Here is a 24,523-nt window from a genome sequence, read left to right on the forward strand (position 1 = left end):
TTCCCATGTAGGGCATGAGAGTACAGGTGACCTGCAGAATTATATCTGCTACTTCAATGTGGCAAACAAATAAAAGGGGAAAACGCAAAAGCTTTTCATACAGGGCAATGTGGGATTCAAGAGTCAGGACTTCCAATCCCAGCTCTGCAGATAAACCATTGTGTGATCTTAGGCAAGTTATCTCACTTATATGCCTCAATTTTCCCATCAGTTGAATGGGGATACTACTGCTTACAAGATATTTTGCAGTTTAATTGATATTTATAAAATATTTTGGTAGAAATAAAATAATAATTATAGTGAAGTGTTCTAAGAACTGCAAGTGAATGATGTTATGTGTAAAGTACTATTATTCTCCTTCTGCACCTTATTTCTGGGTGATCTCATCCGTAAACACAAATACAACTACCATCTCTATGCTGAACACTCACAGACTTAACTCTCTGTTCCAAACAAGTCTCCTCCCTCCAAACTAAAATCTCAGCCCCTCTCTCTGAAATTACCTCGTGGCTATCTAGTCACGAATGTCTAGCTCAGCCTGGCTAAAACAGAGCTACTACTCTGACCCGCTGCTCCATCCTTTGTCGATCATCATTCTGCATGTCAGGCAGCCTTGCAACGTGGATGTAGTCTTCGACTTGGGACGCTCTCCAGGTCCTCACATCCAGGCTATGTCTAAGTCTTGCAGATTCTTTCTACACAACATTGTGGCCTTTCCTGTCTATCCCCACAACTAAAATGCTCATCCAAGGGCTCATATCACATATTAATTACTGCAACATCCTTCTCTTTGGCCTTGGAAAATGCCTTGTTACCCTACTTACTTATATCCATTCAGAATGCAATTCTAAAGATCACTTTGCTAGCCTGTCACTTGAACCATACCACCTCTCTTTGAATCCCTCCCCTGTCTCACTTATCTTCACTTTCAAGGTTCTTCACGACCTATCCACACCCTACCTATAGTCTCTCATTCAATATTGAACGATATGGACTTTCACCTTCTGTCAGCCCATGATGTCAGCCTCCATCACCCAATTGTTAAATTTCAAACATTTGCTTTTGCCCATGCTTCCCCTCACACTTGGGAAGAGCTCCACTCAAACATTCGTAACAGCTGCTGGTGTGCCAAGATCACTGCTTATCAGGCTGACCAGCACTGTCTCATTGTTTCCTTGTTCCCTGTCTGTCTCCATTTGTTATCTCATCTGAGGCTGTAAGCTCCTGGGGACAGGGATCATCTTTTTTTCTGTGTTTGAACAGCCCCTAGCACAATGGGGTCCTGGTTTGTGCAATATTGCTCAGTGTCACACATTCTGTGACAAAGTATGCAGCATTAGTGACATTGGGTCAGAGGCTAGGCTGCACCTCTAAGTGCTCACAGCCCAAGGGGAAGAGGGATGGCTAAGCTGGCTTTAAAACCACCTGTGCACCTGTCTGTTTCTGAGCTGCTCTGGAGACTGGAGCAAGTCCAGTGTAAATTAGACCACCCAGGAGGTCTACCTACAGACAGCAGCACTGCCCAGATCTCTGCAGCTGGGACTCCAACTGTGTGCAGGGACTCCACCCCTTCATGCCCCTGATAGGTCTTGCTAGAGTTTGTTGTCTTCTTCATCAGGTCCTGGGAATTTAGATCCTTTCTGTGCTGCTCCAGCCTCTTTCCCTAGTTTACAGGAGCCAGAGTGGGGTGAGAATCTAATGCATTTGTCCATCTCCACTCATGCGTATAGTGACAGCAACTAAGGTTCCTTTACATCAGGGGTCTCAAACTCAAATCACCACAAGGGCCACATGAGGACTAGTACATTGGCCCGAGGGCCACATCACTGACACCCCACCCCTCCACACTGCCCCCGGCCCCGCCCCCACTTCACCCCTTCCATGAGTCCCCACCCCTGCCCCACCTCTTCCCACCCCTTCGCCCCCCATTCCAACCCTTTTCCCAAATCCCCACCCTTGCCCCCAAATCCCCACATCTTCCCCGCCACCTCCCCTGAGCAAGCAACTGCCCGCTCCTCTCCCCTCCCTCCTGGAAAGCGCTAAGCGCCGCCAAACAGTTGTTTGGTGGCCAGAAGTGCCTGTAGGTAGGCAGAGGAGCGGGGACGCAGCACACTGTGGGGACGGGGAGCAGGGGGAGGGGAGCCTGGTGGGCCACAGGAAATAACTCTGGGGGCCGCGTGTTTGAGACCCCTGCTTTACATCATGGACAACAACCAAGAGAGGGAGTGAAATGGGGTCCAGTCACGCTGCTAGTGAAACGAGTAGCTAATTTTATTGTCCACCATGGCAGCAAGAGCAGCTCCATGATCACTATAACCACATTTTCAGATGTGGGTGCCCATAGCTAGACATCTATGCAGATATTTCAGCACCTAATTAAGTGACCTGATTGTTCTGAGGGCTTGAATGGGAGCTGGGGGTGTTCAGCAACTCAGAAAATTAGGACAGTTATTCAGCTGTCTAACTTTATGCACCCAAGTTTGAAGCTATAGGGACTCAGCTCAAATTTATGTAAGCCCTTCCTGACCCAAGCAGTCCTTATTCATGCAAATTCATTGACTTCGGCTGCACTACTCGCGAGAGTTAGGGTCTGCAGGATTCTTTTTTTAAGCCTATAAGCTTTGTCTGATAGAAGCAGAAATTTGGAGTCTTGTTCTGTTTTTAAAAAACGTTTTGGATGTGCCTTCCCATGCTGTAACTAATTATTGCTCATTCCCCTGCTAGGGCTTTGAATCAGGTATTTTGTGGTTCCTGGGTGACACTGGTTGGCAAGCCTAAGGGTTGTTTAAATGTATCAGAGGGTGGTTGGCAGCTTCTTGTAAGCATTCACTCTAGCTTTTATTGTAAGTGTTGTCACTTTCTTCTCTTGACACTTACTGTGCCTTTAATAGCATTGTTTTGATCCTGTTGCTGCACTGCTGAGAATATTCATACAGAATGAGCAATTATTTAGGTAGCTAAGCCTTTGTTTTCAGTGTTACACCTTGGGGTCTTCAGGGAAATGTAATATATGTTCTGATTCCAATTGCTGCTTCCAGGCAGTAGCACACTGGTAAAGTGAAATGGTGATATTAGTCAAGTTAAAGGGAAAGTTCAGAGCATAGTGAGCTGGCTTCTAAATCTTGGGATGTTCCACTAAAGGGATATAAGGCTTCAGGGTTGGGTATGTAAAGGCATTAGAGCACGGCTACTGATGTGGACATAGCAGCAAAATGAGAACAGAGGCATGCATGGAATTAAGTGGCAGACTGCAATTTTTATTAAACTTTAACACAGGGGAGGGGCGCTACCCACCCATCACCCAAGCTCTCCTAAACCAGGCATTTAATTGGTTCCAGCGTGGAAGTTATAGGGCCCCTTTCCACTAAGCCATAATGAATGGAGCCAAAAGAGGCTCCACACGGCCCCTGCACTGGGCTAAATCCTGAGAGCTGGGAAATGCTGGTCAATCAGAGACTCCCAGGGGAAGGAGCTGCCTATTGTCCCTTGGCAAGGGTCTCCCTCCCTTGATACTGGGACTGTTCCCCTTTCACCTCCAGCCCCATCACTTGCCCCCACCCACTGATGCCTTTTTGCATCCCTATGGTGAAGACTGTTGACACTTCTATTGCTTTACATCTAAACTCAATGAAAATGCACTGCAAAGTGAAAAGGAAGCTCAGGGACTATAGTTTAGAACTGGCCAAAAAGTTTCTGTTAAAATTGATTTTCGACACAAGATTGGGTTTTCGATTAAACAAAAATTTATTTTATTTTTTTTACCAAAAAGTCAAAAATCACTGGAGATAATATTGGCTTCTTCAAAAAATTTTTCTCCATTTTATCTGAAAATGAAATCAAAACAAAACATTTGCTGACCAGCTACTGTCTATTATAGCCACATTAGGGTAACTTTACTAATATGCTTTTTACCCTGTTTGCCGATATACTCTGGACAGGTGCTTTGTCCCTTTTATTAGCTTCTGAGCATTCTCTATATCTTCAAGACTTGACAATAGTGGGAAAAGATCATAATGCAGTGAAAGAGACATCTATAGGTAAAATTCAGGGTATACCACAGCACTCTATTAAGTGCATTCCATTTACAGGACAGGATTGGTTAATGACTAGTACAGCCTCAGTTTTTTCCTAGTGAAATGCGACCATAGGTACAAGGAAAAATATCCACAACATTGTATTCTTCTTTCCAGCAGAACAGGAAGGAGACTGAAACAACAGATTCTCTTCAAAAACCTAAACAACAATGAATCTGTTCTTTCAAATTTCCTGCGTCAACAATGATATCTTAGCTATTTAAGGAACTCAGGTTGCATTATATTTTTCATGTTAATAGACAAAACGGCAATGCATTCTTATTGGTGACTATTACCCTTAATTCATCTATTTCCAGAGTTTCCCAAACACCTACCCATAGCTTTGTGAACCCTTTCAGTGAGTGGTATTTGCCCAACAACCCCATTCTTCTTTAAGGAAATGACTCCTTCCCCCTGGCTACATTGTCCTACATTAACCCTGTTAATAAACGTTATACGTTAGAAAAATGCTTCTCGAGAATATAGAGAATAAAATGTTGTTAGCTGATCCCACTGATTTTATTGAGATATTGCATAACACTTTATTAATAATAATAAAGAGCTTTATAAAAGTGGATAAGCATAGTGACCGGCATTTTAAAGATGGAGAAACTGAGGCATATAAAAATTATATGACTTGTCCAAGATCTCGCAGTCAGTGGCAGAGTCAGGACTGGCACTTGAGTCTAATGAAATCTAGTTCTCAGCTGACACCATGCTATAGTGGACAGAGCATGGGGCTGGAAGTTAGGAGACCAAGGTTCTGTTGCTGATTTGCTTTCCATTCTAAGCCAATCATAAAACCCTGCTTCCAGAGTAGTTGTGCACACTCAACTAAACTTTTACACTTACAATCCTAACCCAACAAGTTGGGTGACTTTTAACCTGCAGCCATGCTGAATTGCTCTTCAAGGTGCTAAATCACAAAAGGATAATGATCCACTCCTTCTGACATGGAAAGTTATTGTCATCATATTCCAGAAGTTCTCAATTTGTTCAGGGTGCTACACATTTTAATAGACAGATTGTCCTGTAGATACCCATCTCCCATTCATAAATGGGCAATGAAAGGCAGAGTGGATCTGTGGATTGGGCATAAGGTTAGGAGTCAGGAGAACTGCATTCTGTTCTTGACAGTGCCACTGACCTGCTGGGTAACTTTGAGCAACTCATGTAACCACTCTGAGTTTCTGATTCCCATCCCCTCTCTTTGTCTGCCTTAGCTATTTAGACCACATTCTTCAGGGCAGACATTCTATGTGTTTGTACAGCACCCAGCACAATAGGGCAATCTTGGTTGAGGTCTTTAGACTCTATATAATAATAATATCATTGTAGCAATGACAGCAATTCTTACGATAATCTCAGGAATGTATTTGTGTATTTTTACACAAGGATGTTGCAAGGATGACAAAAATTGACCTTTAAAAAAAAAAAGTTAATCACACTGTCCATGTTTGCTCTTCATCTCCCCTATTTGTTCTGTACCTTGGTGCTAGAAACAGGTCTGGGCTTTGTGACCAGCCTGTCCTTCACTGGATCAGCTTGGGAAACCCCTGTCAAATCGCTAGCACCCTCAGATACAGATGAGAAACATAAGACCAAATGTTGTTGTGGGACAATGGGTTTCCTATCACTGGTACTGACAAATCTATCAATTTTTAGAAGTTAGGCCTTTTCTAGAACAGAATTAGGGCTTAGTGATGAACAAGTAGGATTCTGTTTGTTCTTTCTAGTCATTTGTTGGGACTGGTGGAGGCACACTGATGTCTTCTCTTTGTGAGGGCTTTTAATGGTTAAAAGGTATGCTACCTGAATGAATGATACTGAATGCAAAGCCTTATGCAGTCTCTCTAAGGCCAGCTGGATGTTCACATGGAAACACACAACCAAGTTCTCAACAGGCAACAGGAGACCGGAGCAGCATTGCAAATCAGCTTGCTTTACTAATCATGCTCATAGCCTATCTTTCACTATAGAGACTAAGCAATTTATTTGAGCATAAGCTTTCGTGAGCTACAGCTCACTTCATCGGAGGATGAAGTGAGCTGTAGCTCACGAAAGCTTATGCTCAAATAAATTGCTTAGTCTCTAAGGTGCCACAAGTACTCCTTTTTCTCTTTGTGAATACAGACTAACACGGCTGTTACTCTGAAACCTATCTTTCACTATAAAATTCAAGCATGTAGGGAGCGAGGGGCAATCAAAGCCTGGAGAATCTGTGGGCCAGGAGAGCTTGTAAGCGGTGGTTCAAACCCACTTGTACAGACTTGCTGAAGTAGCACGCTGTTCTGCTGCAAGTGACACTGTCACTTGTATCACAAGCGAGTCATATGTCCTTGGAGCAGAACAGGCTGACATGCGTTCGAGTGGTCAGAGCAGAGTGGGAGTTAGGACTCCTTGGTTCAAGTTCTCTGAAATGACTTGCTGGGTAGTCTCGGGCAAATCACATAGAATTACTGGCTGCTTTGAAAATGTTGGCCTGAGTGCCTCAGTTTTTGGCTGCCCACCTTGTGCTAACTTGAGCCTAATATTGAAGTGTTGAGCTCCCACAACTCCTCCGGCTTGACTCAGGAGCTGAGGAACTCGGCAGTTTCAAAAACCAGGCCCCTTCAGGGTGTCTCAAGTTGAGCGCCCAACAGTGAGGCGCCAAAAATCACAAGCTACTTTTTAACATCTTGCCCTTAACTATTCTGTAAATTAGTTTAGCTAGCTGAAAAACAGCAGTTTTCTACCACCCAAGAGTGCTGAAAGACCTAAATAATGTTCGTAAAGCACTTTACTTAAGAAATTGCTGTATACCATTATTAATTCTGAACAGCTGTAGATATGATATGGTACACAACTGTTGCACAAATGGGTGATTACTTGTCATCAGCTGATACTTGGTAAGACTGAGGAGGACCAGTTCTTCCTGTCTAAATACCTATTTTAAAACTATTTTGGTGAAGATCAGATATTTAACAAGAGCTCTGGATGCTCTGAGTCTAATTTGCAGTTCCTATTGACAAATTCCTGTAGATTTTAATGATCACTGTTTTAAAAACATGCCTCATTTATAATTCTCATTATTTTTTTCTGTTCAGTTACACCGGACTCTATTTTTAGCTCTGTATCTGAATGATCATGTACAAACTAAATTAGATGGAACACAATTTTTTTTTAAAAGCATGCATATTTGGCATTCTGATTGTTTTTAAGACTATTTTAAAGCCATGTTTTCTACAACAAACTTAATAGTAATGCATTTTGCTTCAAAAGTTTTTATAAGGGATATGCATGCAGTTCACTGAGCAATTAACTTGCCTTGGGAGTACTGTGAAATAAGAGGCAAAAGGTCCCAAAGTCTAGAGTAGCAGTAAAACGTAAGTTTGTGTGTGAATCTGTGTATGCATAAAATAACTGCCCTCAATAAAAAGATTTTTCAATACAACAGAATAAAAGTTTAAAGGTTGATAAAATCATGTTTATATATGTAACAATATGTGAACTTATCTATACTTAAAAACATCTAGAATTATGTACCTGCAAAATAATTTGGCATGTAGATCTGCCCCAGCTTTGCATTTATAAATAAAGAAACAGTGAAAAGTTTTTAGGCAAAAACATAAACTTAAGAAAAATATCTTTTACTATTTTGGAATTGTCCAGATCCTTTCCCAAAACTCAGGTGCTTCACATCATTTAACACACACAATTAGGACAGGATTTAAAATCTGCAATAGAAATTTTCGGTTACAGAGTTATTCAATTAGCCTGCTAGGCAAGAGGAACAGAACTAACAGCAGACCCTGAGACACTCACTTGGCCACTCGAGGCCAAGATAGATAGATAGATTCTCAGCAGCTTCCACTGAGCACAGCAGAGAAAAGGGTGTAGTGAGCTGTCAAGAAGGCGGTTACAGCTTCCTATTTCACTGCCCCAGTGTGACAGCATCCAGGATACGTCAACTGAGAAGTGCTAGTATACGAGCAGGGAATGTGAGGCAGGGGCTCTATAGGTGCACACACGCTGTGCCCCACACAGGAGCACAGAGAGGACAAGTCAGAGTGGAGATTTACCGAAGCACAGACTCTCAAGTTCCCCCCTCCCACGGCAGCTGTGGAAGCGCATCCGTTAGCCAACTTCAGCCACTGGGATGAAACAGATTCTGCCCCATAGTGCACCTTCTAAACAGCTGGCCACATGACTGAAATGGGGTGCAGGAGACAAATGACTCCCGCCTCAGTCTTCTGCTACCTGGTGAATTTCCCCCACGTTGATTGCAATGACAGGCCCAGAAACTGATGTAGCTCCAGTTCAAGCTGGTATTTTAGGTTAAACTAACATTGAGGAAAAACCCCAGCAGCCTGTAACTCAGATCTGAACAGAAAAACGATTTTAAAAACTGCCTGTTCTTTCCATTGAAATGCAGCTTTAACTGAAACCACATCAATTCCAAAGGGTTGATTTTTTTGTTTGGTTTTTTTGGCAAGAACAGAGAAAATTAGATTTAAAGGGCTGCTAAGTTGCTAGCTACAGCTACAGCATTTTAGAAGTGCCTAAGGTCTCCAGCAGTTTTATACAAGGATTTTAAACATCACTATATTTTTAAAAACAAAAGGTGAGTTTGCTTTTCTGTTCCTTTTATGAAGAATACATTGATACAAGACAGATACAGCGGCTGGCATTAAAACCAAAATCGGAATTTGCTAACGGTACCAAAGATACCACACAAAGACCATAGTTAATTCCTACTCTAAGGTGTGTGAGGAAACCATGAAATTTTAGATCTCTCTATAGTAATCTGGCAAACACTGGGTTTTTTATGGCAATCGTTGTGCCACACTAAGTTCCTACCAATAAAGACTTGCTGTGGTATGTACATGGCTTGGAATATTTCCTCATTCTTGCCTAATATTAAACAGCAATGACAGAGATCAAATATAATACATACAAACGGTATTTACAGTATCTATATGCCCACAAGAGAGAAGAGAAAAACAGATACAACACATAAAAGTTATAACTTATTTAAGACTCAACTAGCTAAATATTCAACATGTGCTGTACAGATATGGGCTCAAAATGTACTTCTGTCACAGCTATATATTAAACAATATAATGAAATACAATACAAGAGTAGAATATCAATAAATAGATCAAAGGTCAGATCAGTGTGGCTCCCTGATATGGCTCAATCCTCAGAACAAAAAAGCTTCACACGCAGATGCTTCTAGACAGTTGATTTTAGCACACTTCCGCGTGTCTTTTTTTTTTTTTTTTTTAGAGTTCTGTTTGTTAGATTTAAATCATGCAGTATACTTACTTGCATTAAAATAGCTGTTTTGTGAACACAAACAACGGAAAGTAATAAACACCCATTCCAGATTGTGTTTTGATACACCAATGGGGCTGGCTGGTAACTGAAACACCCATTTGTCAGATCTCCACAAACACACACCAATATATAAACTGGCAATTGGAAGCCTGATACATCTGATACCTTTAAAAGTGCAGACAGGATGTTTGATGCCAGAAATTCAAATGTAGTGCTTTCTAGTGTTAGGGCCAAATATTATCTCATCATTGTTATACCACAGTAGAAAAAATATTCAGGAAGGAGATAAAAGGAAAGCAGTGGGGTGTGGCTAGAAGCCAGAGAATTGGAATTAAAGTTGGATAAAAGTAAAGACCAGGTGTAGCAGATTATTTTGATTGTTTTGCATTTCACTGACTGGTGCTCAATAGTAAGAGTGGTGTTCTCAAAAAAGCAACAGAGAAAAACAAAAACAAACAAACAAACAAAGGAATGTCCAGGGCCAAAGAAAAAGACAAAGCTTCTCAAGCGCCTAGGTGAGAAGACCTAACTCTTCCCTTTGGGACTGGGGTCCAAATGAGTAAATTAAGAATCAGGCTTGCTGCACCACAAAACCACTATAACATGATTGTTAAACAGCTGCTCAGCAAAGGCCCTGCAGGGGGACAGCACTAGTGTTGCAGGCGAGGACTGAGGTGCCTTGGGAGAGTCTGGAGGCTGTCTTACTGCCTGATTCTGCCTAATATTAGCATGTACTGTTTGTCCTTCACTTCTATCATCACCACTCTGTTAAAGACATTAAAAAACTCTGCAAAACAAATCCTTCTCCTGTGAGCAAGGTCCATTCAAAAGGGAGGGCAGGTTTGGGGCCTGGAACACTCCACTCTGACCTGCAGGTAGGGACAAAGGCATCTGCAAACCTGACTGACATCAGCTCCTTTGGGGAAAAGTAACACATGTGGCCCATTTCTGCCTTTAACCTGGGTTCTGGGCCTGCATCTCAGCTTAAGGATCCTTTGGTTATGCTCATTCCCCACATTCATCCTCCTTCCTCCCCCATCACCATGCAGTAAGTATGCAGAGCCACTGTGGGAGCCTACTCCATGGGAACTAAGGGAATGTAAAATCCTTCTGGGAGGTTTCTGCAGAGCCGGGCCCTGACCCACACAGGAAAAGTCATGCTTATTGCATTCTGCACCTTGTGTTCCTTGTAAAGTGAGTGGCAGGATTTGCCCCAGTGTGAACAACTCTGACTTTTGCAACTAGCACCCTCACAGCATATTAGCCATGGAACCACACTGACTGGGATATAATTTGCATTAGGAATCTACTGTTCTTTATACAATTTCACCAGTGCAGTAAGGATAAAAAAAAACAAGATCCCTTAGAAACTTCTCTTGAACCTGTTTCCGTGACCGATGCACGTAAATCCTCCGTTTTGCTCCCTGATGTCCTTTTTATACTCAGTTCATCGACAGAGTAGAGAATTGTCTAAGTGTTTTGTGTTAAGATTTTCCTGCATGACTCCAGTACCATAAAACACCCACTTGTGTTGATTGACCTTCTGCACTACTCTCTCTCTCTCTCTTCTGAGCCTTGGAATTAATCTTCATCATGTCAGCCTGTGAAGTTGCACTACATGGCCCCTGACCGGTGAGGTGCTTGGTGATTAGAACAACAGAACCATTAGCCCCTAGGTTTCAGCCACACAGGTGATTTCTAATAGGTCTCTGTGAAGGGGACCAGTGACTAAAGATTTATTTGATGTCATCCTGGTGCTATGTAGACAACAGTGGTGGAGGCGCTTTTGGAATCAGGAGAGTTTCAGAACATCTCCTTGTCAAAGAACTGAAGAGTTTAAACAGTTAAAGCCCCAAAGCTGATAAAGATTGGATCGATAGGGTTTTGGACAAATTTGTAATGAGTCTTGTTTGGGCTGATTTCCATAGAGTTCTAACATCCTGATTGCAAGCCCTTACTAGGAGGTGTGTGGTAGACTCTTGTTGGATCCTTGCAGGTAAACCTGTGTAAATGACCTGTTGCAGTGCTCATCCTATTGCACAAAGGTTTCAGTTTTAACACCCCCGAACACTGGAAGAGATTACGTTCTGTTCCAAACACGCCACTGTGCATCAGAATTTCCTGGCTTTGTCAGTGCACCATCACATGTGAGTGAACCCAACTTTGGGGGAGCGGGAGAGAGACTGATATTTAGCAATTATAGATAATGAGAATATGACAATTAAACTAATCTTAACTGGGGAAGGCCACTCAAGGCAAAAGTTATGCCTATATTTGTGGCATAACTCATGACTGTTTCTGCATGCTACCACTCCAAGCATTCTGCCAGCTGCAGAAGCTGGCAGCCATTTTGCATTGAGTTCTGAGCAGACCTCTTACAAAGCAGCACACACCACAAGCCCTATATAGAGATTTTCCATTAAGAAAACAAGAGCAAATGAATGTGAAATAAAAATAATTCAGAAGTAAAGTATCTGTTGATTCTTTTTACATGGAAAAAAAAAAAAGAGCACCAGTACAAGAAATATGAGCAGACAACCCATATTGTCCCAAAGGGTTTATAATCTAGATTACAGATCTTTGGGGGTAAGGGCAGTCTATCTGTTCCGTGTTTGTATAGCATCTAGCACCGTGGGGTCCTAGCTGCTGCTATTATACAAACAAACAACAAACAATAAATACACAGCTAACACAAAAATGTTGCAGAAGCAAAGGGGTCTCCTGGCAACTGCCAGAGCCATGCCCACACAGGAGCACTCTGATTTCTTACAAGTGCTCTTCACTTTTAATCACTCATCTCTTAAATTTGACCTGGAGGTTTTCAAATATGTTGGGGACACTGGGGCATGGCCACTAGGTAACTCGAGGGGATGGAAGACCACGAGTGTCGATGAAGCCCCCTCGCACTAGGCCCCGGTGTCCTTGCCCCCCCCCGCCTGGAGGCACGCGCAGCAGCTCTGCGCACTGGGTGCCGGCAACAAATATGTTAGCATCACTTGCTCTCACTGAGAGCAACTCCAAGGCAAGTTTAACAGTGATCTGATTTTTCAGGTCTCAGAGTACAGAAAAGCATCTTAAATGACTGACTGGATTTTAATGAAACATTCAATACTGTCCCCGCCCCCGTTACCCTGCCTCCTGAGGACCCCTTCTCTGTGTCCCCTTTCTTCACCTCTTTTCTGCTTCACTCTCCCCCCACTGAACTCACTCCAACTTCTTCTCTCACGTGAGCTTGTCCCTGCCCCAGCTCCCTCCTCTGCAAGGTCCCCCTCCCCACAGTCCTGTCCCCTCTCAAAGGCTCTCCAGCCATTCCCGCCCTCCCCCCTCAACATTCTCCTATGTTGCACCGTCCCACCACAAACTTCCCCAGCAAGCCATGCCCACTCCATACTGGGTATGTCCCCTGGCTCTAAGCTAAGCAGAGAAGGTGGAGACTAAGAAGAAACAGCAGCATCTGCAGTTTATTCTCATACCTGCCAAGCCAGGCTCCCCCTGCTCTGTGCTCAGGGCCAGCCGGTGTTTGTGCAGCCCAGCCAGGTGGGGAGCTCTGCAGTTCTAGAAAGAAGGTTCAGCAGGAAATCAGAGTGGCCCCAGTTGGCAGTAGCCTGCAATGCAGCTGCCTCCCCTCAGTTGAATACCCCCACTCCACAGTGGAGGTGTGAGAGTAGATGAGAATTCATCTGAGCATTGCTGCAAAAAGCAGCAGCAGAAACCCACCTGTGCTTCCCACTCTGCAGCCTTGCTTTCCTCCCCTCCAGTCAGCTGAAAGTTGGAGGCTGAGGAATATTTGTTGTTTCTTCCCCAAGGCTGAAGGGGGATGTGCCCCTCCTCCCTCCTTGAAAATTACACCTAATTCACCTGTTTTGGAAAAGTACAAACAAGAAACATATAGGCCAGGTAAAGCCTTGCAGTTAAATTTTACAATATATCACCCTGCCCCACCCCTGATTTCTGCTCCCTGTCATAGCCCAAAACAGCTTCCAGAAGCTTCTCCCTTAGGGCCTGATCCTGCAAAGACCTGGCCACCTCTTCTGATATATAGAAAGCCCTCAACTCTCACTGACTTCAGGTTGTGACTCAGACCCTTCAGGCTCTGGCCCTGGATAGGCCTGCATACTCCTCCGTCTCCCTTTATAGAAGCATGCAATCACACACAACCCTTTATTGACCTTGGCTTGACCCCTTCACACAGTTACTTAAACTTTGCAAAAGATATTCTCTTCAATACATATAATTATTTTTTAAATTCTTTCATTCCACTGCATGTTCAAACGAGGGATTTCACAAATTATCTAGTCAGTTACTGGGATTTAGGGAAATGAGTTCAATGAAACAAGAAAAGTAATCGAAACACAGTTTTGTCAACTACACATGTGTAAAAGGGATAGTGCCTATTTTTCAAAAAATAGATTTAAAAGTTGTTACTATTCCATAGGGGAAAAAACCCAACAAATATGACCCCTCTCCTTCCAATTTTATTGTCAGCTGAGTTTACCTAGGACCTTCAGTACCACAGCACAGATCCCTACCTCTTGAACTAAGAATAACTCCATTAGCTAGTAGCAGTAGTAAGCTATTGTCTTCTACTGACTCAAGTATCAGAAGGAAACATGATAATCCCTTTCTGAGTCGGTTACAGTAAGAGAACCCAAATATGTACTTTCTGTCTGGATAACTTTTATTTTAGATTTAAGAAACAAAGAAAGAACAAACCAGTATAAAGTCACCATGCATCAACTCTCTATATTCAGTGTTCTAGTTAGTATACCCAAGTGTAAAATTTGTTTCCAGATCTGAACTTCCCCAAAGTTAGGGATTGTGGTTTGGATTTGGTGTCCCAGTTCAGGCCAATTTCATTCTCTAGCTCTCTGGAAAGTATACCTAAACTCAATACATTGCAAGAAAGATTATAAGGCATTTCTCTTAGATTTTTCTCCCCCAAATGTTCTTAAATAAATAATGCTGGAATGCTTAGGTAGAGCATGGTCCAACACTGACTAGCAAAAATCAGATCACTCAAGAATTGCGTCATCTCCAGAAAGAGCTCACCTCATGGTGTCTTAACTTAAATTTTGCAATAAGAGTTTCCAATCCTTAACTGTAATATATGGGCATGAGTAAAATTCACAGAAAGGAAGGCAATATTGGCACCCAACTTCACAACATGGCCAGCGCAATGACAAATAAAATCTCATTTTCTGCAAATTGTACACTACACAGATCCCCCCGCCGCCATTAAATAAATGAGCCAATTAAACACCACTTACTTTTTCCGTAGCAAAATTACATGTCGATTCTGGACCTATTCACATGTGCTTGACATATTTTGCATGTGTAATTTATGTAGCTCCCTATCCTTAGGATAAAACACATATGTTCCACACATGGCTGTGTAGTTCAGACTAGAAGTGATCCAAAGAGATTAAAAGTAGTACACTAGCTGCAAATGCAAGGCTGGTTGTCAATCTTTTAAATATGACGGTAGCGAAAGCTAACAGAAATTCTACTGCTGTAGCAGAGGACGCTATGGGTCAAATCCTGCAAAGACTGAAGAACACAGCTCCTGTGTGTGTGTTATATATTACATCAATGGAGCTGTTTAGGACCTGTTCTTTTCTGGGAAGAAGTCACACCTTCTACTCAGAGCTGCTTATCATATCAACAAATGGTTGGGTTCCCACAGGCAGCAAGATGCGGCAGAATCTGTGGCAAAACTGGCTGCTGTTTTCAATAGTAGTAGCCCTAAAACTACAAGGGAATCAAGGGGAGATAGGAGCCTCTATGTCCCTAAGGCATCTAGTACTGGGGAAAGTGCAGGAAACATGTTCCCTCTGAAAACAAATGGAAATCTGGGATAAGGGAAGGACAATAGGATCTGGCCTTGGGGGAGACAAAGCTTGAAAAGCTGTTGGATGCAGGGAAGCTAGCCCTGAAAGCTGCCTCCTTATAAAGCAGCAAGTAGCAGCCTGCCTTCTAGCTGTGCTCCCAATGGTCCTTCGATTTGCTTCAGACAGGGAAAGGTCACTGTCTCTCTCACCTGCTGTCAGGAGGGTTCTGAATCCTGTGTCCTGAGAGACAAGTGAAGAATCTCAGCAATTGTTCCCAACCAGCAGAAGTCAACAAGAAAAGCCAGGAGAAGGCTACGAGGACTCCGATGCATCTGAAGAAGTGTTTTTTGACCCACGAAAACTTATGCCTAAATAAATCTGTTAGTCTTTAAGGTTCCACCGGACTCTTTGTTTTTGTGAATACAGACTAACACGGCTACCCCTCTGATACTTGACACCATGCAAGGAGAAGGCTGTAGGTAAATGCAGAAAGTCACTTTCTCTCTACAAGAGGAAGGGAACGGCACTTAGGACCATTAAACTATTAATGTGTAGAGAAAGAGAAGGGAGGACACTATACACCTCACATAACAGTTTTCCCCGCAATTTGTTTGGTTTTTTTCTTCAACAAGAAGAGAGATTTTCAGTTTGGCCAATTCAAGGATGCCCTCTTGTGCAGTGAGTCAGCCAAACTAGGACATGCACTTTCTTAACCCCCCAGAAGGTGTGTTTGGGGTTTGGTTCATGGAGTGGGGAAAACATTAGGTGAGGTCTTTATTTTACTTGTCCCTTTCTTAACTCTGCATTCCTCTGTTTTGACCTCCTACCTTAAGTTTTCATACTCTTGGGTCCCTGTGCCTACTTCCACCAAGGCATTACTGAAATCCTTGCTGTGGCAGCATGAAGGTTAAAATACAGGTATTTGGGTAACGTCATTGTGAAGCTGCTGTTACAAATTCAAAGGTACAGAAGTGATTACTGACTTTTTGAAGGAGACAAAGTTCCAGCACTCTTGCACCTGCCTGTATGCATCCCATGTGTGTTCATGTTTCACGTGCCCCAAAGACCATTCCTGTTTTTAAACTCTTCTAAACCATATATTGTCACCTACATAAGGTGAATATTTTCTTACTCTGAGTATGACTAATAAAGTGCCACATGGAAAGTTCAAAACATCAGCTCAAATTCCTTTTTAACATCTGGAGATTTATTTATGTATTCTGCTTGCAGCGGAGTTATATCTATAAGATGCATGGGAAACTTTTGCAATACATCACTCCAAACAGAGAAAAGAACGAAAAAAGTAAGAATCTACTAGAAAGAACAAATTATGCCAATTAATAACTGCATAGCTGAGAATACTTTACACTTACATAGCGCCATCAAGACAAAGATGCCAAAATATAATCCTTCACCTTTCACTTTGTGCCTTCTCCCATGCAACTGCACTCCCCTGCACAAAGAGCAGTATAAGGGGGGACTTGATCATAGTTAAGGCTAGGTTTATGTCATGGAGGTCATGGAAGTAGAGACCTCTGTGACATTCTCTGCTTCAGCCCCAGGAGCTGCAGGACTATGGAGCTGGCAGCCAAGGGGGCCCTGCCAGGGTTCCAGCGACAGGTGATAGACTCTTGAGAGGGCCCTCTTCAGGATTCCAGTGACAGGCAACCTTGCGCAGGGGGATGCCTTGAGCGAGTAGCTGGGGATGTCCCGTTTTCTCTTTAGGAAATATGGTCACCCTGCAGCTTCCAGCTCCCGGGGATAGAGGGGGAACCCCATAGCTCCCAGCCACCACGGTAGCAGGGGATACCATGGAGCTGCAGCAGCAAAAGTCACAGACAGGTCATGACTTCAGTGAATTTTTGTTTATTGCCCGTGACATGTCCATGACTTTTACTAAAAATAACCATGACAAAATCTTAGCCTTGATCATAGTCTAAATGCCTAGATGAGGAAAAGAATTTGATAAGAAGGCTCTTCAGTCTAGTAGCCAAAGGTATAACAAGATCCAATGATTGGAAGCTGAAGCTAAACAAATTCAGACTATAAATAAAGGCACCATTTTTAAAAGTAAAGGTAATTAACCACTAGACCAATTTACCAAGGGGTTTGGTGGATTATCCACCACTAGACATTTTAAAATGGAGATTGGATATTTTTCTAAAAGATATGCTCTAGTTCAACAGGAATGAATCCAGGGGAGTCCTATGGCCTGTGTAATGCAGGAGGTCAGACATTAGCTCAGCGGGTCCCAAATTGTAGGTTGTGACCCCAAATGGGATCATGGTAGCAGTGGATGGGGTTGTTGCGATCCCTAGTGTGTGCAGGATGTCATTTTGCAAGTGTGACTTCATGCATGGCATGACCTAGTATGTATGGTGCATGTGAGGACACGAAGTATGGAGGACATCATTTTGCTCTACAAAATGGCATCCTCCTCACAGTGTGACCTTGCATGCACCATACATACTAGGTCATGCTATGCAGAGGATGCCATTTTGCTCTTCAAAATGGCGTCCTCTATGCTGTCTGAGATCCAGGGCAGAAGTACTTCCTTGAAATGGGGTTGTGCCAGTAAAAAGTTTGGGAACCCCTGCACTAGATGATCACAAGGAGGGGCTCCTGCTGTCAGCCCCGGGCAGCCAAGCTCCCGCTGTTAGCCCCGTGAGGAGGGGCTCCCACTGTCGGCCCCAGGCAGTGAAGCTCCCACTGTCAGTCCCGAGTGGCCGGGCTCCCGCTGTCAGCCACATGAGGAGGGTCTCTTGCTGTCAGCTATGGGTGGCCAAGTTTGGGCTGTCAGGTAAGCTTTTCTGCCCCTTTCCACATCACCCCATTGCCCTGTCTAAGCCCTCCATCCCCCACTTCTTCCCATTGCCCTGAGGTGCACATTGTTTTGGGGAGCCACTTCAATACACCTCCTCTGACATTGTCTCCCTCAGCAGCCGCTTGGAGAAGCACTGCCCTGGTTGCTCAGCTTCCACCCACACCTCCTTCTCATTTCCCCAGGGTTTTCCTTCCTGAGCTGGACATGGCGGCTGCCGCTGACCAGGAGCAAGGCAGAGACCGGATTCCATCATCTTCCTCTGCATCCCCCACTCCTGAGTGAGGGCTTCTGGCAGGGGAGCAGCAGGTATGAGGCAATAGTAGGGCCACAAAAGGTATGGAACATTCATTGACTTTTGGGGGGGAAGTAAAGATTTGTGCAGCTCCATGCATGATGTTCCTCATCAGTGAGCAAATCTTTAATGTTCCTCATGTGGTTGTACCTTCCCCACCACCCCTGCAACAAACAGTGGCAGGGGACCATTTTGGGGAGACTAGTGACTTTTTCTCACCGGTGCAAAATGTCCTACATGGAGCTACACAAACTTTGGCAGCTATGGGAACAAGTGACTGCCATGGCCTGGGAAGGCAAGATATAGGGAGTGGTACCTGCAGGCCTTGCTCCATAACTGCGTAAAGGTAAAAGCTGCAGCAGGAGCCAAAATCCTCTTCCTTTCAATACACATGCAAGCATAGACAGTACAGTGCTAGTCACACATACACTGGGAGGAGGCAGGGGGAGATCAAAAGTCAAAACATGAGCTAAAAAAGCATGATTTAATCTGATACAACACGCTTATGATGTTTAGGCCAATCTCATGAGTTTTGAGGTCTGACTCATGAATTTTGAGCTGCTGGGGTTGGGAATACTGCTATAGTTAATGATAATATATAATTGGATCTATGTTTCATAGCACTCCTCTAAGGCGAGTATGTTCATCCTCATTGTAAAGTCAAGTAAAGAGATTAAACGATTTGCCTGAAGTCACTCAATGAGTCAGAGGCAGAACCAAGAACAGACTCAGGGCTTTGAACCCTGTCACCTACTCTAAGCAATACACAACACTGGCTAACAGGCTATGTAAGATACAGGTCTGTGCCACTGGGAATGCGTTTCCTGGCAAATGTTACATTTTTATTCCATACTGTGCTCCCAGTAATGTTGGCAGGTCCTGTGTGTTAGTGTTTTAGTATGAAGCTTATAAGAGTGTCCTGGGAAATTGACCTGTGGGTTCAGTTTTGCCCATCTAGGCCTGTGCACATGTCTATGATCAAACAGTATTAGAGTAAGGGCTGCAAACCTCTGCTGCTGCTGTGCCCTTAAATTTCATAAAGAAGAATCCCAGTGGTTTAATGGGGGGGGTTGGGGGGCCCCTGTGAGCAGAGAGAGAGAGAATAGGGTAGAGTGGGGGTAGGGACTGATATAAAGGCAGGGCCGTCCCTAGGGGGTGGCAGGGCCCAGGGCAGAAGTGACAGATTCGTCTCTTCTGGGACCGACCGCACCGGCCAATCGCACCAGCCCACGGTGCCCCCAAAGCGTGGGGCCCGGAGCGGTGGCTCCGATTCGCCCTCCCCAAGGGACGGCTCTGTATAAAGGATTCAGAGTCAAAGAAATGAGTCAGACAACCTAAGAAAAACAATCACTAATATTACCAACTATTCAAAATCAAACATGAGGCCAAATTCTCTTCACATGGGTTGCATGAATGTTGTCATTAAAGTGTGACATACAAGAATAAGGCTGCTCTTTTCTGGAACCCCGGCACCTGACATGCATCAACATAACAAAAGGTTATGACTCTGACGGGGGGAAGAAGGGGGTCAGTAGTCACTGATTCCAGCAGCTGCTGTGACATTCTTTTATTTATTTATTTGGGGGAAAAAAATAAAATGCAAATAAAATATAACAACGACCAGCACAAAAATAAATGTTTTTTGCCAATTGGGAAACCGAGGCACGAAGAAGTTTAGGCCAAAACTTTCAACGTTAGGCAACCTTCTGTTTATATGAAAAGTTGGACGCTTACATTCATCCATAATTAAGTACTTAAATTAATGGCCTGATTTTCAGAGATGCGGAGCACTCACTCCTATCTCCTCCCAGTGACTGAGTGTTTTGATTGCTTATTACCTCTGAAAAATCAGGCCGTCTATTTAGGTGGCCAGATCCAGATTCAGGTGCCTAACTTCTAGTCACCCAAGCTTGAGGATGTCGGCCTTACTGAGCTGCCCAAGGTAGTACACAGGAAGTACATCATAGAGCCAGGAACAGAACCAAGATCTCTGACTCCTACAACTGTATCTTAAGCAAAAGGCCATCCATAGTCCCTTCAAAATCTGATTCAGCTTTGGAGTCGTGGCAATAGTGTATTTGTAATGAACATTCTTATTGTGCACTGTCCTTGACTATTCAATTATTTTAAAATGCATGTGGGGCCATGTTTTCAAGTGCTCAACACCTAAAATCAGATCCAGGTGTTCAAAGAGGCTCAGTTACCGCTAGAACATAGCACCAAATGTTCAGAAGTGTTCAGCCCCCTGACATGATTGTGGCAGCTGAGTCCATTTGAAAATTCTGGTCTTGGGGGCTCTTTATTCTATTCCACCTTCTGTGCATCCTCCTATTTCCCTCACTGCTCATTTATTTTACTTTAACAGAAGTAAATAATACTTGAACAGAAGAAAATAAAGTGCAGAGATAATGCCAGTGAGGTCCATGAACCCACAAATGGGAACTAAGATTTGGACAGAAGACCATCTTTGCAACATCCATGTCTTGCTCAGAGGCAGTGCTAGCCCATTGGGTGCCCTAAACAGGAATATTTCCTCCCCAACACATACTAATAATTAATGGGGGGGGGCCCTTGAGCTGCTTGGGGCCATAAGCAATTGCTTAGTCTGCTTATGCCTAGCCCTGGCTCTGCTTGCTTTTTTTGGCTGCAGCCTTTTTTCTAACATGGCTGTTTTCACAGGTATCTTTAACTATCTTTTGTCTATCTTGACACTTTGCTTCCATTTTCCACGGTGGCAGAGAGATTGAGACTGTTCCAGAAATCTGAATTGTGACTCCTTATCCTTTCAGGAATCCTTCCAATGGATTATGGCACAATATCAATTCAGAAAACCACTTGTAAAAAAAATGTCAGTGAAGAAGTGAGGAGTAAATCCTGCTTGTCCTTCAGATAATCTAGTTGTTGTGCTGAATAATCCAAGTACTTTAGCCATTGCCCAGCTGTAAACTGTGCTGCATTTACTCTGGGTTCGGGGACTGCAGAAAAGTTGTGATGTCAGTAGCACACAGAAGTATCCAGCAGTTGAAATTTTGCTAGAACAATTCTTCTGCCTTAGTCTCTTCCTTTGATTTGCCTCACTCACGACCCTGATGAGTATTTTTATGGTTTAGGGCAAAGGGCTTTATTGTGGACTTGAAAAGATGTCTTTATCTCAGCTTCCAGTGGACAGATGCAAGAACAAACTCCTATTTTTTTCCTGACTCGAGTCAACTTTGTAAACAAAAATCAATTCTTTACAAAAAGGGGAGTGCCTATTGACTTCTCCCCAATGCTGAGAATGTCCTTTTTATGTCCACTCCAGGGATCACTCCTGCAAAGTGCTGTGTACTCTCAACTTCATTGAATTTCAATGGGATGAGTTATCTTAACTCCTCCAGGCTACTTTGAAAATCTCAATCTATAAGTGTGGCAGAATCTCTGGAAACACAAAAAGCCTCCTAAATAGATTAATAGATTTTAAGGCCAGAAGGGCCCATTATGATCATCTAGTTTGATTTCCTGCATCACACTGGCCAAAAACAGACCTTCCCCCCTTCTGCATCAAGCAACTTCTGTCTGAGCTATAGACGGATACCGAATCTTGACTTAAAGATGGAGACTTTACCACCTCCCTAGGTAAATTGTTCCAGTGGTTAATTATCCTCGCTGCTAAAAAAATGGCATCTTATTTCTAGTCTGAATTTGTCTAACCTCAGCTTCCAGTCATTGAATCCCATTATGCCTTTTTCTGCTGTTTACTATCATAAATCTGTCCCCCGTGTAGGTACTATGAACCCTTTCCAATTTTTCAACATAACCACTTGCCAACTTTCTTAGTAATCTCTTGCTGTTCCTCACTGGACAGAGTATACCAAATGAATTACAAAGGAGAGCAAAAAATGGAGACTAGACTCTGATGACCAGAAAAAGTGCTCTATTTTTAATAGGGTACATTATGAAAGTTATGAAGAGTATTTACTCATCACTAACACTGTTCCACACATTTAGATGAAATATTATAAGTTGGGGCAATATGACTATAAAATTTAAATTGTGCCAAACTCAGAATTGAAGGGAAAGTCCCTGGTTAGATCTGATTTAGGACATTTTGTTCTAATGTCTTGGTGCTTAAAAAAAAAAAAGTCAAAATGCAGAAATGTTAATAGTGCTCTGCTGGCATTAGGTCTTTGTTCTTCACAGGCAGTTATAAAACTGATTAAAGGTGATGGGTGTGCTAAGCACTGTGCTTTCAGGCAAGATGGAAGGAACAATTAATTGCCCCTTTGTGCAATGATAGCTGAAACAACAGGAGGCTACTGCTGAAGGTGCTAGGGCAAATAGTGAAGCTAAACAGAGCTAAACCATGGGGCCAAAGGTGTTTCCCTGGGACTAACTGCACAGGGGCCAGGAGACTGACTGGTTGTGTGTGTCTGTATGAGAGAGGCAGAAAGCCAGCAGGCAGCAAGAGATGAAGTCACAAGTATGGCCCTGAGCAGAGATGGAGCTCCTTAGGCAGAGAATTCACTGAAAAGGCAGGCTTGGGGATTTCTGAGCAAGGAAACTGGTTGTTCACTCCAGCTGTTTTCAAAAGACACAGGACTTGGTGTACGTTCTTGTAAAGAAATAAGAATTGTACCCAAGAATATACCTGACTTGTATAATCAATTTCTCCTCCTACTAGAAACAAACATGCAAAGCCCGAAACATTAGCTTGCATTCACATGTAGGCAAGATCAGGACATGGCTCTTGTACGTTAAATGGAAAGGCGGCCAGGTTTTGCTACACTGAGTAGTACCTTACTTTGTCTGTAGTCTCATTGAGTTCAGTGGGATCATTTGCAGGGTACACTACCACTTATTCTGAGTAAGGGTGGCAAAATCTGGTCCAGAATAAGGAATAGGTTTTACTTTGATACATAAATTGCCTCTCTTTTAACCTTGCACCCCAAACTATGAGACAGTCCTTGAAACACTTAATAGTTTTGTACATGTGCATGTTCACCTGATGAGAACTTTGCTTACTTTACACCATTAAAGCTGTTTGCAAAAAGAAAAGTTTGTTTGTTTGTAGTTTTGTGGGAATCCTGCTCTCAAGTGTGGCACTTGATCAACATTGCAAATGGAAGCTGCAATCTGCCAATTTCTGGTCTGTTGTATGCTTGATTGAATTACAAATGGGTGGGGGAAAAGGTTCCAACTTTTTAAAAAACTTGAAATGTTGACTTCAGACAATTTTAAACATTATTATGAAACATTAATAGAATACCATAAGTTTACATGACAACACAGAAATGAGGTTTTCTGCCCCCTGACAGTTAACAGAACTATATCTACGCTATATGCTAACCTGCAAAAATGATTTTCAGAAGCCCCATTATCTGGCTGGGGGAGGGTTTCCTCAGGGCATGAACCACAGAAGACAGCTATAAAAGCTGCCCCCAAGGACTCCACTCACAAGTCCTGGCAGCATAAGAGGTATACCAGATGCAGGGCTGAAGCTGGGAGGGGCATTCCAGGGGTGGGGCCACAGGACAGCACTGTGGTGATTCCAGCTGGAGCCAACAGTGCAGCCTTGCAGGCTGCCATTACTTAGATCGGCCTTCAGAGCTGTACAAGTTACTCCGGATTCTCCTCTCTCCTCTAGACGATTAACAGGGCCCAAAGGTGTCTTAAAGCCACATTAGTCTATCCCTGTCTCTTGGGTGCAGCACAGAATCTCCCCTCCAGTGACTAAGCACAAGTATTTTATATGGCATACTATACGTGCTGTATGCTCTGTGTTATGAGGGTAGAAGTGTCTTATTCACTTGAAAGAAAAGGAGTACTTGTGGCACCTTAGAGACTAACACATTTATTTGAGCATAAGCTTTCGTGAGCTACAGCTCACTTTATCGGATGCATTCACTGGACTGTATTTTCCACTGAATGCATCCAATGAAGTGAGCTGTAGCTCACGAAAGCTTATGCTCAAATAAATTGGTTAGTCTCTAAGGTGCCACAAGTACTCCTTTTCTTTTTGCAAATACAGACTAACATGGCTGCTACTCTGAAACCTGTCATTATTCCCTAGAGAAGAGGCAAATTATAAACAGGCCTTTCTATTCAGCTTGTCCCAAATCGGCAATGCTTATTTTTATGTTCTTCCCTCCCTTCCCTCCTGCCCAAGTAACACCTCTTGTTGCTTCATGTGTACCTTGGGCTTGCAAC

General features: G+C 43.2%; 1 protein-coding gene across 3 annotated transcripts in view; it reads right to left on the reverse strand.

Moving 5' to 3' along the window:
- MARCO (macrophage receptor with collagenous structure) overlaps positions 1-24,523 on the reverse strand; it is a 334,342-nt gene that overhangs the window by 247,194 nt on the left and 62,625 nt on the right. The gene's annotated exons all lie outside the window — the stretch shown is intronic.

This window comes from Lepidochelys kempii, chromosome 11, assembly GCF_965140265.1.
Source record: "Lepidochelys kempii isolate rLepKem1 chromosome 11, rLepKem1.hap2, whole genome shotgun sequence".
NCBI lineage: Eukaryota > Metazoa > Chordata > Testudines > Cheloniidae > Lepidochelys > Lepidochelys kempii.